At 47.9% G+C, this 13,063-nt stretch overlaps 1 protein-coding gene across 3 annotated transcripts in view; it reads right to left on the bottom strand.

The window, feature by feature from the left end:
- WWOX (WW domain containing oxidoreductase) overlaps nt 1-13,063 on the bottom strand; it is a 982,828-nt gene that overhangs the window by 508,054 nt on the left and 461,711 nt on the right. The gene's annotated exons all lie outside the window — the stretch shown is intronic.

The raw sequence follows: 13,063 nt of genomic DNA, 5'->3' as shown, positions 1-13,063 counted from the left end.
CTGTAAGGAGTACACAGATAAATTATAACAGAGCCTGCCCTCCAGGGCGTTACACTTAGATCAGAGACCTAGGTCAAAATGGCAGCCAGGGCCTTGGATTCAACCACAGATAGGAGTTTGGATCCTTCACTGCTTATCACCTTGGGAAGCCAAGGTCACTTAGCTCCTCTGGCTGTCCATTAACCTGACCTGTGAAATGGGGGCTGAGAGTATATCTGTGGGGTTCCCCTAAGGGTTAAATGAGATGACGGGTGAACCCACCTTGCGCACTGCAGACCTTCAACACATAAAATAATCATGCAACAACAGTCACAAATTATTTTAACTAAGGTCAAAAGTGAGCAGAGTCATAAAAGAAGGACCAGTGGGAGAGGAGGAGAAAAGGAAGGGTGGGGGAGGGAGATCAAGGTCTTGGTGTGTGTTGATATACAGGGGAAGAGTTGTGTGAAAAAAATGAAGCCAGGGCAAAGTTAGCCTAGCAGTAAACCAAGGCCACCCAAATGAGATTAAACAGCGGCCATTTATTCAAAGCTTGTTATCGCAGGAGAGTCAGCCACCATCACTGGTGTTTGGCAGAGATGGAGGGGCAGGCAGGGGAGAGGGCAAGTTTCCTAGTGAGAAGAGGGAAGGCTTCAGTGTGTTCTGACTGGAGGCTGTCGGCCTGGGGCAGCTGAAGGCAGGCCAGCTAGAAGCTACTTGTCTTGGGAGCATATTTGGCTTTCTCCAGTTGGTCCCGAGTTGGAAGAGAAGGCAAAAATGAGGGATGCTGAATGAGAAGCCCACGCACCGCAATGAAGAGTAGCCCCTGCTCTCCGCAACTAGAGACAGCCCGTGCGCAACAATGAAGACCCAATGCAGCTAAAAGTAAATAAATTAAAAAAAAAAAAGAGGGATGCTGGATGTTACCGACCAAGTCCTGACCATTTTTGCTTGATGGCTGCAGGGCTTGTGGGTCAGAGTTCTGTGATCAGAGACAGTCTGGCCATTGTCCATTGGTATGTTCCACCTCTCATTAGCAAGACCACTTGGTGACCCGTAACCGTTTACCCCAGAGTCCTCCACGAACAAGACTGTGATGAAAACTCGTCCCCAAAGCAGGGTGTGCAAGGGGACTGGCTGGCTGCAGGTGAAGGGGGTGGCCACCCACAGTGCCTCCGAGCACAAGGGCTTCACATTCTCAGAACGCTCCCCACAGGCCAGAAACAGACTCCCCGTCGCCCTGGGCCTTTGTGTAGGGATACGCATGAATTAGAGAGGAAAAAGGTGCTCTGGTGTCCTACAGAAATAGCCATTTTTCATACAGCTCCTGGGAGGTGGTAATTTATTCAGTCATCTTTCAACATAATTCCTGTCTGACTGATTTTCTCTCTGTCTTCATCTTCTCCAAGGTGCCACACACCTGTCCTGGGTGAATAAGAATAAGTACGGTGTATGCATAGGAGGGTCCACGAAGCCGAATGAATAATGGAAAAGACTAAGCTGAAGCAAATGAAAAAGAAAAGCTCTCTGTTCGTATAAAATTTCTGCCAAAGTAATTACTAACGTTGCTCTTTAGAAAAACAGCAGTAAACTCCTCTAGCTCTTTAGGGTTGGAGGGGGAAAGGGCTGGGATCCCCCGAAGCAGAAATACTTGGTTTTATGTCACCAGCCTTAGCCAACACATTTTTGGCCTGTGCTCTAGAAGCTTCTGTTTAGGGTGTAGGGTTTAAACCGTGGATCTGCCACTTAGCGGCCAGGAGATGCTGAGTTCCACTGCGGGTCGTTCTGAGGAATAAGGGAGGTGATATTCTAAGGACTGGTGTGATGCCTGGTGCAGAGTGCGCACTCAGGGAACGCAGCTGTTACTTTATAAAATGCGGAGGAACGGGCCTAGTCTCAGAGAATGATAGCAGTGAAGGTTAATAAAATGGAAATTAGGCCTCTACAAAAGCAGGCTGAAGTCCATTTCCTTCCCTAACAGACCCAAATGTGCTTCGCAAAATATCTGATTACATATTGAAGAGGGACCATTATCCTATAATCCTGTGCTAATTTGTGTAATGATGTAAATCTGTAGAAAGGCAGAAGAAATCAGAGTAACCAGCCAGTCTCCAAGGTGGGAGGAGAGGTAAGCCAGACTGTGAAGGGAGCTATTCTACGTCCTTTGCGTGTGCCTGGCCAGCGTTCACTTGCCTTTCCAGTAAAGCATCCTGATTCGTGAGGGAAACAGCCCTACCCTCGGTCCCAATCCACACGTTTTCAAATGTCACGTTGACACGTGGCTTCTGTCGTGCAACCATTCCTGCAGGCTGATTCAAGGATCTCCACCCCCGCCCAACTAGACCAATGACGGTCAACTGGTCAACTCCAGGTTTTGACAAAAAGTGCAGCTGGCTTCACCATCATCAAGGAAAGACGTCTGTGTGTCTACAAAGGGAAAAGCTGAGCCACAAAAGGGACGAGACAAATCCTTGATGACATCTTCTGAATACCTGGGTCCAGCAAAGGCTGAACGAATGATGGCCCTGGAGTTTTCACTTATATAAGGTAATAAATGCTTTCTGTTTTTGCTTTTTTCTGTAGCCAGCTGAGTATGGTTTCTGTCACTCACAACCAAATCAGCCTGACTGATTGGCTGAAAAAACAGAAAAGGAAGGAGATTCTAGACATGGGTCCCTGCCTTCAAGAAGCTTATGTTCTAGTTAGAGAAGCATACACAAACCCAGTAAACCAGAAAATAAAATTTTAAGTATGTAAGGTGAGTATTATGAGGTTAGGGAGCTGAGGACAGAGATAGAGGAGCAGTGCTTTATTTAGTTAAGACAACGTAGCAGACACAATAGTGGTGCCAAAAGATGACTGTGCTCTAATCTTTGAAACACATAAATATGTTAGTTTACACGGCAGATGTACATGTGTCACAGTTCTTGACTTGAGGAGAGTACACTGAACGGCCCTGGTGGGCCCAACGGAAGGTCCTAAAAAGATGGAAAAGTCAGACAGGAGGAACAGAGTCAGAGAGACTTAAAGATGCTACGTTTGCCGGCTTTGAAGATGGAAGAAGAGGCCCGTGGGCCAAGGAAAGCAAGCAACCTCTCGAAACTGGAACAGACTGTTCCCTAGAGCCACGAGGCCCTGCCAACACCTTGAATTCAGCCCAGTGAGACCCATTTCAGACTTTTCATCTCCAGAGCAGTAGGAGAATACATTCGTACTTTTTAAGCCATCAAGTCTGCATTCATTTACTACAGCGGCAATCAGAAACTAATACAGACACTCAGGATTGGCCTCTTTGAGAAGCTTTTATACTAAGAGCTAAAGGATGATGAGATGGCCATACCACGACGGAAGAACACCAGGGCAGGAGAGGCAAGAGCTTCACGAGTTCTGAGAACTTCAAGATTATTGTGGCTGGAATGATACACATATACAGATTGCTTAGCCCTGAGGTTTACAGAATTTAAAGCACCGTAAATATTCAGTGCAACCCAACTTTTGTGGAAACAAAGCACTCTTTAGTGATTTCCTTGATTTTAAACTCAAAAAAAAAAAAAAAAAATAACCAGCACAAAGAATTCCACAAAGTGCAATTATCCCTAGTAATTCCAACTTAGAGGCCGATTTATATTCCTAACATGCATTCCAGATTTTCTCGAGGTGTCTTTCCTCATACGTTCTGTCCTGCTGTCCCAAGCAGTATATTCATACACCTGACCCAGAAGAGGCATAAACATGGGTAAACATGCCTGGGGTTTCTTGGTTTGAAAATAGATTCCCTGATGCTATATATCCCCCTATGACTTGTTCTCCCAAGTCACCCTAGAAATCATTAAAATATTTTGGCTGCACAGGCAAGTGACACACCCAGGGGCGAGCATCTGTCCACGGGCACTGCTTGTCTAATCAGGAGCTTTGCGGGTGGGGGCAGTGGGAAATGGGGGAGGGAGAAGTACTGAGTTTTTTCATGAAGTATCAAGCGAGCTGGCGGTACTAATTATGGCAACTGCCTCGTGCTGGGGAGAAAATTTTTTTTTTTTTGGTAGGGGGTTGTCCCCTACACCATTTCAGCTGCTGAGCGAGCAGAGAGGAATATGAATAAAGTCAGTGGGCACAAGAAGTCCGGGGCTTCCTTTTAAATCAGTTCCTAGGAGGCGAGGAACCAGTATATCATAGCGAGACAATCATTTATAATGGGGCCATTATCAGGAGCCAGGGTATAAAAACTGTACCTGAAACAGCCTTATAAGCAGATTCGGTGTGTGGGTAATTAACCTCCTACCCCACGGGGGGCTGGATGGCTCCGGGGAGTGGTAATGATACGGGGAAGTCATCCGTCTCCAGGTCACAGGTTTAAAGCTGGTCATGTTCTAAGGGGCCTAATTACTTCTCCAGAGCACAAGGGGGCACACGGCTGCCTCATGGGCTCGGAGACACAAGGACCAGGGTTCGAATCCCTGCACCATCCCTAAACCAGCTGTGCGATGTCTGCACTGCTCAAGAATCCTCCGGCAGCTAAGGTTTGCTTTTTAAGTTTGGTTTTGTTTTTGGATAAATATGAGTATGCTTGGCACGTGCTAAGTATTTGATAAATGGTAACTATTTTCTGTTCAAAGAAGACATGTTTTTATTTCTTAGGCATGAAAAGGGCAGGAAGAGGCTATGAACATCCCGAGTTCCAGCACTGTCAGATCTCGGGTCGGGATGGCTGTACACAGAGAGATTTTCTGCCATTTCAGGCAAACAAAGAAGACGCCCTTATCTTGGCTTATGGAGTCTGGGTTACCAGGGGCAGGGGTCATTGCAGGGCCAACATTTATTGAGAGCTTACTGTGTGCTAGGCACAGTTTTAAGTGTTTTACCTCCGTGAACTAATTTAATCCTTGCAGAATCCCCATGCAGCAGGTACTGGTAATAGTACGAGTAACAACAATGGTAGATACTAGTCATAGTATTAATATTAGAAGCAGTAACCCCAGGGTTTTACGCCTAGTAAGATAAGGGACAAAACTTGAACCCAGACAGCAGGATTCCAGAATGGGTTAACTATGTCCCGACCCTAAAGGGCTGGGCACGGTTAGAAGAGAGACGCGTTTCCTGCACCTGTGACGAACGTGCCTCGGGCCCAGAAGTCCCCGCTGGTGCATATCCTGCTGTGAAACTGTCTCGTCCTGAGCAAAAGACACAGGGGTCAACGTGGGAAGCGGCCGTGGACCTGCAGGTGTCTCAGCCGGCAGGAAGAATGTGGGGACGTATTGTGCCCACGAAACCTCATCCATCAGGCAGGTCCTAGGGGCGGGAAAATCACAGAAACAAATGAGGTGAGAGCTGATGGCCTGGATGACATTGGACTTGACCCGGTGCGCACAGACGGCACTCCACAATGTTGACAGATCCCACCAAGGCTGCAGAGGAAGCAGGGAACCCAGAGAGGAAGGAACTTAGAGCGAAGAAGAAAAGCAACACGGGGAAGAAAGAGGAACTTGGAGACTGAAGCCCTGGGCTCGATTCCCATCTCCGACTTCTCCCCTCTTCTCTCCCCTGCGCTTCCTCCCTACTGCTCCCCTCCACACCCATTTCCTTATCCCTGAAATAAGAGAGAATGCTGTCCTGATGACAAGGGATGCGGAAGAGCAGTCACAAACACCCCCTGATTAGGAATTCCAATTTGGGTATGTATAAAAGGGCCAGATATTTAATTTAATTTTTTTGTTAAATGGAGAGGAAACTGTAAATTATTCGGGCGTGGGGGACAGGAGATCTCCTACCCAGGTATATCACACCCAATGTAATGCAGCACTTAAGTGTTAACTCTCCAGTAAAACCCATGGTTGTTTTTCTTCTCCCCCCGCCCAACTCTGCACCTTCCAAGGACCTAACGCTCTTGATGAAAAGGGAGGAATAATCCTTTCTCTGGTGTCTGCGATCAAGATCTATTTGGTGACCCACTCCTCTAATACCGCCCGTGCAGAGAAATAATTTCGGCTCCCCGTTAATTTGAGTATTGAACTGAAATCCTGCAGCTGCTTTCTGCCAAGCCTGAAAGCAGAAATTAATTTCAATGACCCAGGCGAGTGGAGGGGAGCTCTGTCAGGTAATTAGTCTTCGTCTTTTGCTACTCAGGGTCTATCACAGCGCTAATCCATACATAAACCCGGGCATTCCCCGAGTCACTCGCAATCTGCGGGGCCATTTAACTACCTCTTGGTTGGGTTCATGAAAGTAGGGGCATTGCAGGCAAACGGATGAAGTCTGCCTTTCATGTCTCTCCTTCCTTCTACCTATTTAGGGCCTGCGGAATTAATGCAGCTGATTTACATGCTCTTTTCCTGTTTGATCGAGTCTGCTGTTGATTAAGTAGAGCTTGGGGTGGGAGGGGGACCGGGGGAGGGGGTCCCCCCTTCCTGCAGCTTCTGACTTGCCAGTTTATTAATGAAAGAGGCACCAATATTGATAGCCCTGACACTACAAGTGCAGCAATTAGAGGGTATGTCCTTCCAGGATTCTAATTAAAAAGGAGCCTTTTTCTGCCCGGGATGGGTCCTATTGTCATATATGCCTTCGATTCTGGCTTGGGTTGGGGGCTCCCATGCCTTCTCCTTTAGGAAAATCTCCCGGCGAGTGGGGGGAATAAACACAAGTTGAAAAGCTTTGTTCTCATTGCGGAGGGTGGACGCGTCATTGTGAAATCCAAGGAAAAGAAGGGTTTTTGGAGAAGGTACCTCTTTCCAAAAGCAGCCCGCCTTCCTCCAGCCCTCTCCCAGATTCCTCTCTGGGTTTCGTGTTTTTCATGCTTCTAACCCTGAACGACTGGGCGGTGGGTGGGGGTAGGATGTAAACAAATAAGATAGGTGCTGTGATAATTTTCTGAGCACCTACTGAAGCACCTTACATCAGCTAGCATTGTTTACCCTTATAGCAACTCTGTGGTATGGCTTTCAGTGGTTCCATTCTACAGATGAGAAAACTAATGCTCAGATCAGAGAAGGTCAGGGGCTGGTGGTTCTTTTTGATCCAAAGTCCTTCTTCACCCAACTCCAGGCACTGAATACTCCCAAGCCTACGGAGCCAGGCAGGTAGCGTAAACAGTGATGTGGATGAATCTGGAGCCCTTACTCCATCCAAAAGGGCAGCCCCAGCTCACCCCTCCCTGTGCCTCCCTGCCAGCTCTGCAGGCCAGAAGGCCAGCCCAGAGCGGCAGCCTTTGGTGACAGCTGATATTAGAGGAGAACTCAAAAATCTGGAATTTTAGGTGGACTCCTTAACGAAGTTCATATTTGCAACTTCAGGGACACTCTACCTCCTTCCTTAGAATTCTTTAGACTCATTTTTGTTTTCTCAGTACCTTGTATCTTTTTTTTTTTTTTTTTTTTAATTTTGAACCCAGCTTTGCCATTTCACTCTCCTGCCTGGGTGGCCACAAGCTAGGAAATTGCTCCAGCAGGAGACTGAATTTAAAAAGGAAACGAACTGTGGGCCCCCAACGCCTTCCTCCTAGTGCCTCCAAAGCTGACGTCAGAAACCCTCCCTACTTTTCTGCAGGTCTCACCCCTCACCCAGGCCAGATGCAGAGAATCCAAGCCTGCACACCTGGAGCTGGGGAGGACGTGCTCCCCTACCCCACCTCTCCTGCTCAGTCATCTTCAACCACCCTGGGTTTTTACTCCCAGGTCACTAATGAACAGACTATGTGACCTCGGACCCTTTTATTTTTTTTTCTCTCCTTCTACACATCAGTTTTCTCATCTGCAAAATGGGAGGATAATTCTGACCTCACAGGTGTGTTGTGAGGTCCCTATGAAAAAAAACAAATGGGAAAGTTTGGGCGCAGCACCTGTCTCCTTGTAAGGAGGCCCACCAGGCTTGACCGTGTGCACAAGTACCTTTGCCCAAGTTGAGATCCAAGGCAGCTAAACTACACAGGCTCGTGGATTGAGTGTCTTCCCCTGGTCTTAAAAGAACAATAATGACCACGCACTGGACAGCAAGCCAGTCTTTCAGCCTCCATTTTTCTACCCGTCAAGCAGGCTTTATATACCTCCCTCACAGGACTGCTTGAAGACTATGGCCCCAAAGCAGGTCTGACACTTAGCAGGCCCACAGAAAATCAAGCTCCACTACCAGCTCCCCAGACGTATGAATTCTCTTGCTTTGGACTCAATATCGCTCAGGTTTTGTCCTTCAAAGTTCTTTTTTCACGCTTAGGACTAATCTTGAAAATGACAAAAACAAAACAAAACAAAACAACAAAACCCAGACTCTTCACAGGAGCTGCAACTGTGAAATCTCCTAATAATTCCTCATTTGACTGCAAATTCCTAGAAATAACGACATCCACTCCCAAAAGAGAGAGAGAGACAGAGAGAGAGAGAGACAGAGAGAGAGAGAGACAGAGAGAGAGAGACAGAGAGACAGAGAGAGAAAGAGAGAGAGAGAGAGAGCACGAGCGATGGACTTGACAAATAGAAAAGCCCTAACACTCTAATGTATTTTGCTGGAATCAGAAGTGCTCTGTCTTCGCTCTGACCCCCCTGTCCCCTCCAGCCTCCTGCTGGGGGCACCAAGGAAAAGTCAGAAGCATTAGTCCGGTGTCAAGTAGCACTGCCATCCACATTCTATGAGAGTCAATTGCAATTAACAGGGCCATTCAGAAAAGGCAGGTACAGACCAGACAAAGGGAGCACAGCTAGATCTTATCAGAACCCAAGGCCAGTAGGCTGGGCCTTTCAGATGCTGTTTGCACAGAAAGGAAAAAAAAAAGGAAAAATGCTGGTGGAGGAAGAGGTGGGTAGGGAAAGGTAAGCTGAACCAAGATGGAAGGTAAGGGCAGGGAACGAGAAGAGGCAGGCACAGAGCAGAGAGGTTTAAAAATAGCAAGGCTCGCGTCCGGAGCCCGTGCTCCGCAACGGGAGAGGCCACAACAGTGAGAGGCCCGCGTACCACAAAAAAAAAAAAAAAAAAAAAAAGCAAGGCTGACTCCTGAGCCCAGCCCTTGGGTTCAGATCCCGACTCGGCGCCCGGCTGCTTAGGGCACTCAGCCACTCGGCCCTCCGAGCCCTGGGTGGCTTATCTGTAGAACAGGGAGAGTACCAGTACCTTCCTGTTTTTTCAAATTCACATGTGAAACAACGCTTGCAAAGTGCTGAAGGTAGTACCTGGCACGGGGCAGTTATTCTAAGAGAAGAGCTTAGGCCGGAGTGGGGAAGGAGGCGTGGACAGCTAAGGAGAGAAGCAGATTCCTTCAGCAAGCATCCCAGGGCGAAATCAGATACTACACAGGTACAGGTGACCAGGCTGAAAGTGACTCCCTGCCCACCTGGTAGAACCAGGCATGGGGACCCATTAGGAGGGCAGTTCCAGGATGCTGATACCAACCAAAAATCTCCTACAAGATCCTGCAGGCTGGGAAGTGAGGACACACACACACTGCAGGCCCTGGGCTGGGAGAACATTAGCCAGGCCCCAGTGCCCCACCCATCGCTCCATTGAGACGCTCCCCCCTCCGCCACCAAAAGTGCTTAAACTTCTTTTCAGAAGGAGGCTTGACCACCTACTACATGCTTATTGGCTCTGTGCCATTTACCAAGGGATACCCAGAAAACAACCTCTCCAGGGCCCTCTTCTTTGTTTTTTTTTGTTCTGAGAATGATGTCGGGGACTAAGGTAGTGCAATGCGGTAGAAAGTTCCAGAGAGACCGGACTTCAAATGCCAGGTGGCCCACTGATGCGTCACATGACCATGGACCAGTTGCTTGGACCCTTTAAAGCCTCATCTGTAACGCGGGGGCGGGGGGGGAATATCTATCATCACAGGGTTATTACGGAGGGAGTGTGAGGACTGTTTGATGCTTGCTATTTATTTTTTTGTCATTCCAGGGTCCCTAGATGGACAGGGGCTGGGTAGCGTGAACCCTCGCCTGTCTTAAAACAGGCACATGGCCCTGCCTGGCATTGGGCAGCTGAGGGGAACAAGTCCAAACCACACCAGCCTCTCCAACCAGACAGGGAATTCTCCCCAGAGCACAGGCCCTCACACTCGTCTTATGAATTCTTTAAATGATGGAGCACATGCCAGCACCATGAAGAAGTTATCTGTAGGAATATTCACTGGAGGATGGATACCTCCAGTTCCTCGCCAGCAACTAACACACGACTCCAAGGAAGGTGGGGGACTCCTCTTTCTCTCTGCGCTTTCCTAGCTAAGCTGCCTACTTTTGTTTGCACGCCTTGGCAATCGAGCCCTTACCTTTCAGGCCCTCTTGGAATTCCAGAAACTTGAAGCTAAAAAGCCCCACCAATTTAGACTTTTTAAAGCTTCTACAGAACCAGAAAAAAGGGGGTCATTATGAGTAAGCAAAGGGACTGAGAACGGTGAAGGAGGAGAAGAGTTACTTGATTTTCTATCAGAAAAAAATAGTAACACACGGCAAAACTTCATTAAGTCAGTAGTGGTCTAGTCAAAAGAGCTTATCATTTGCAGCAACTATTCCCCAATCAACTGGATGCCTCTCTTGTAATCTTCTTTAATGGTGAATGTCTGCGAATATATCGGAGAGGCCAGACCTGATTTATCTGAAGGCATGGGGTATTTTGTAGTGGTGTCTCTAAGTGTCCAGCGGAGCAATCAGTGCATAGTAGGTAGTCAATAACCCTTAGCTTCCTCCTTGCATTCTGTATTATCGAAGCTTTAATCTGATTTATAACATGTTCAGTCCTTATCAATAATAACATGTTTCCATTTTAATATACTACCTTTTATTAAACTGAAGCCACAAACTTAATAGCAAGGGCCTGTCCAAGGCGCTTTAATCACTACTGGAGCACAGATGTCTCTCCTAGGAAAACAGGGGCAATGCTCGGCCGCAACGACGGGGACCGTCCATTCACCTTTGTGTTGGCAGAATGAGTTAAGGGACTGTATTATCGATGCAATTAGGCCAGGCTCCCTCTGCACATCCACGGCAGACCTCTCGGCTCTGTACAATAAGAGGCACTTTCCCCCGTGACCTGGTTTCCAGAGCATGTTTCCCCCTAAGGAGACCACCACTGACGCCTGCATGGAAAGGCTGACCTCTAGGTTCTGTGTGTGCCTGTCACTCACAGATTTTCCCAACATGGCCCCCCAGGTCAAGGGCACACTGAAACGGTACGTAGTGCTTACCGGGATGGCAGTGATGCTAACGACGCTGGTGAGGGCATGAATCAGGCTAAGAGTTACTGACATTGATGACGATGGTGTGAATGATGTTGACGGCGCTAAGCAGCGAGCACTTCACGTGTCGGTGAGTGTGTGAGGGCCGTACCAGCATTCTCTAATCCTCTCAACGACTCTCTGAGGAAGCCTGTTAATGCCCCCATTTTGTACATGAAGAAACTGAGGCTTAGAGAAGATGAGGGACTTACTCAAGGCCCACAGAAAATACCTGGCCAATCCATGATATGGACCCAGGTACGCAACTTCTCTAATTCTGCAGGTCATACTATGCTACGCCCATGTCTTTGTCTGCTCAGCTGTTGTAAGAAAATACCACAGACTGGGAGAGTTAACGAACAGACGTTTATTTCTCACAGTTCTGGAGGCTGGGAAGTCCAAGATCAAGGTACCAGCAGATTTGGTGTGTGGTAAAAGTTCTTTTCTAGGCGTGCAGAGGGCCGCCTCAGGCTGTGTCCTCACATGGCCGTTCCTCAGGGCATATAGGAGGAGACAGAGAGAGATCTCTGTCTTCCTCTTCTTATAGGGGCATTAATACCATCATGAGGGCCTCACTCTCATTGCCTAACCTAAACCTTATTACCACCCCCGCCAAGCTCCACCTCCAAATGCTACCACATTGGGGCTTAGGGTTTCAACACATGAATTCTGGGAAGACACATGCAGTCCTTAACAACCCATTTCAAGCAATTCTGTCTCCCCTCTTGCTTGGTCAGGAACCACACGTTAGAAACCCTCCCCTTCCTTCCAGAGGAAACGCCTCAGAGGTCCCTTCATCAGGATCTAAGTCAGTGTGGCCAAGATCCAAGTCCACCTGCCATCCTTCCTCAGGCCTCCTGGGCGACGGATTAAGGGATCCATTCAACAGGCAAAATACTTGACGCACAGAATGAAAGGGTTTCACATAGCCAACTCTAGCCCAGAGGCAGCCCCCAACAAACCCTGAGTCAGACAACATTCAACTGCAGCTACTGAGGAGAAAGAGCGTGGTTTTGGCACCAGACACACTTAGATTTGAAGCCTAATGAGGTTGGGCAAGGCTTCCTATGTGTATGGTGGGGAAACAGGTACTGCAGGGATGCTGTCAGGATCCTATGAAGAATCTCAAGTGAAGTCATGGCACTGAGTCCGGCAGCTATAGACGCTTTATGAATACTGGTTGCTTTATAGGTTCTTTCCTGCTCTGAGCCCTTTCTCCTCCTCCTTGTTCACAAATTCAGCACTTATCCCAACCCCACCTACACACACACGCACACACAGACACACACACAGACAGACACTCTCTCTCTCTCTCTCTCTCTCTCTCTCTCTCTCTCTCTCTCTCTCTCTCTCTCTCTCCAGTCTAGGACTGAACTCTAACCCATGGGCCCTGAGCCTTGCTCCTGATGGATGATGTTTACAGGCAGGACCCATTCTCATTCCTTCTAAGTCCCTAAAGCTTGAATGTTTCCACTGGCTCTTCCAACCAAAGATATTTGGTGCATGAATGAGTAAGTGAAACAGATAGTATAACATCTGTCAAATATATACAAAGCAGAGGCATATCATTTCAAAACTTGAGTATTTCCACATCCACCTGTAACAAAATAGTTGTTATACACTAAACCAGTAGCCACCTCTTAGGTGACAACAAGTTATGGCGTTCCTATCCCCTGGTCATTAGTATTTTAAAGTAAAGATCCCGACGACTCAAAAGAATGAACCTCTAACAGAGATGTTCTTCCAAATGTAAATAAAAGTCTGAGGTCCAGAAGAATACGGCTGGGTCCCCAACCCACAGCTACTCTGGGTTGGGGGCGCTGGGAGGTAAGATGAAACACAGGGTACAATCCCCATGGCTAGCTGTCCACTGGTCTGGGGGTTGCTTTTTCGGGT

This window comes from Delphinapterus leucas, chromosome 20 (genome assembly GCF_059928025.1).
Source record: "Delphinapterus leucas isolate spDelLeu-1000000601 "Yukka" chromosome 20, BTC_Dleu_Yukka2, whole genome shotgun sequence".
NCBI lineage: Eukaryota > Metazoa > Chordata > Mammalia > Artiodactyla > Monodontidae > Delphinapterus > Delphinapterus leucas.
Note: the sequence above shows the minus strand (reverse complement) of the source record. Positions and strands in the feature narration are given on the sequence as shown.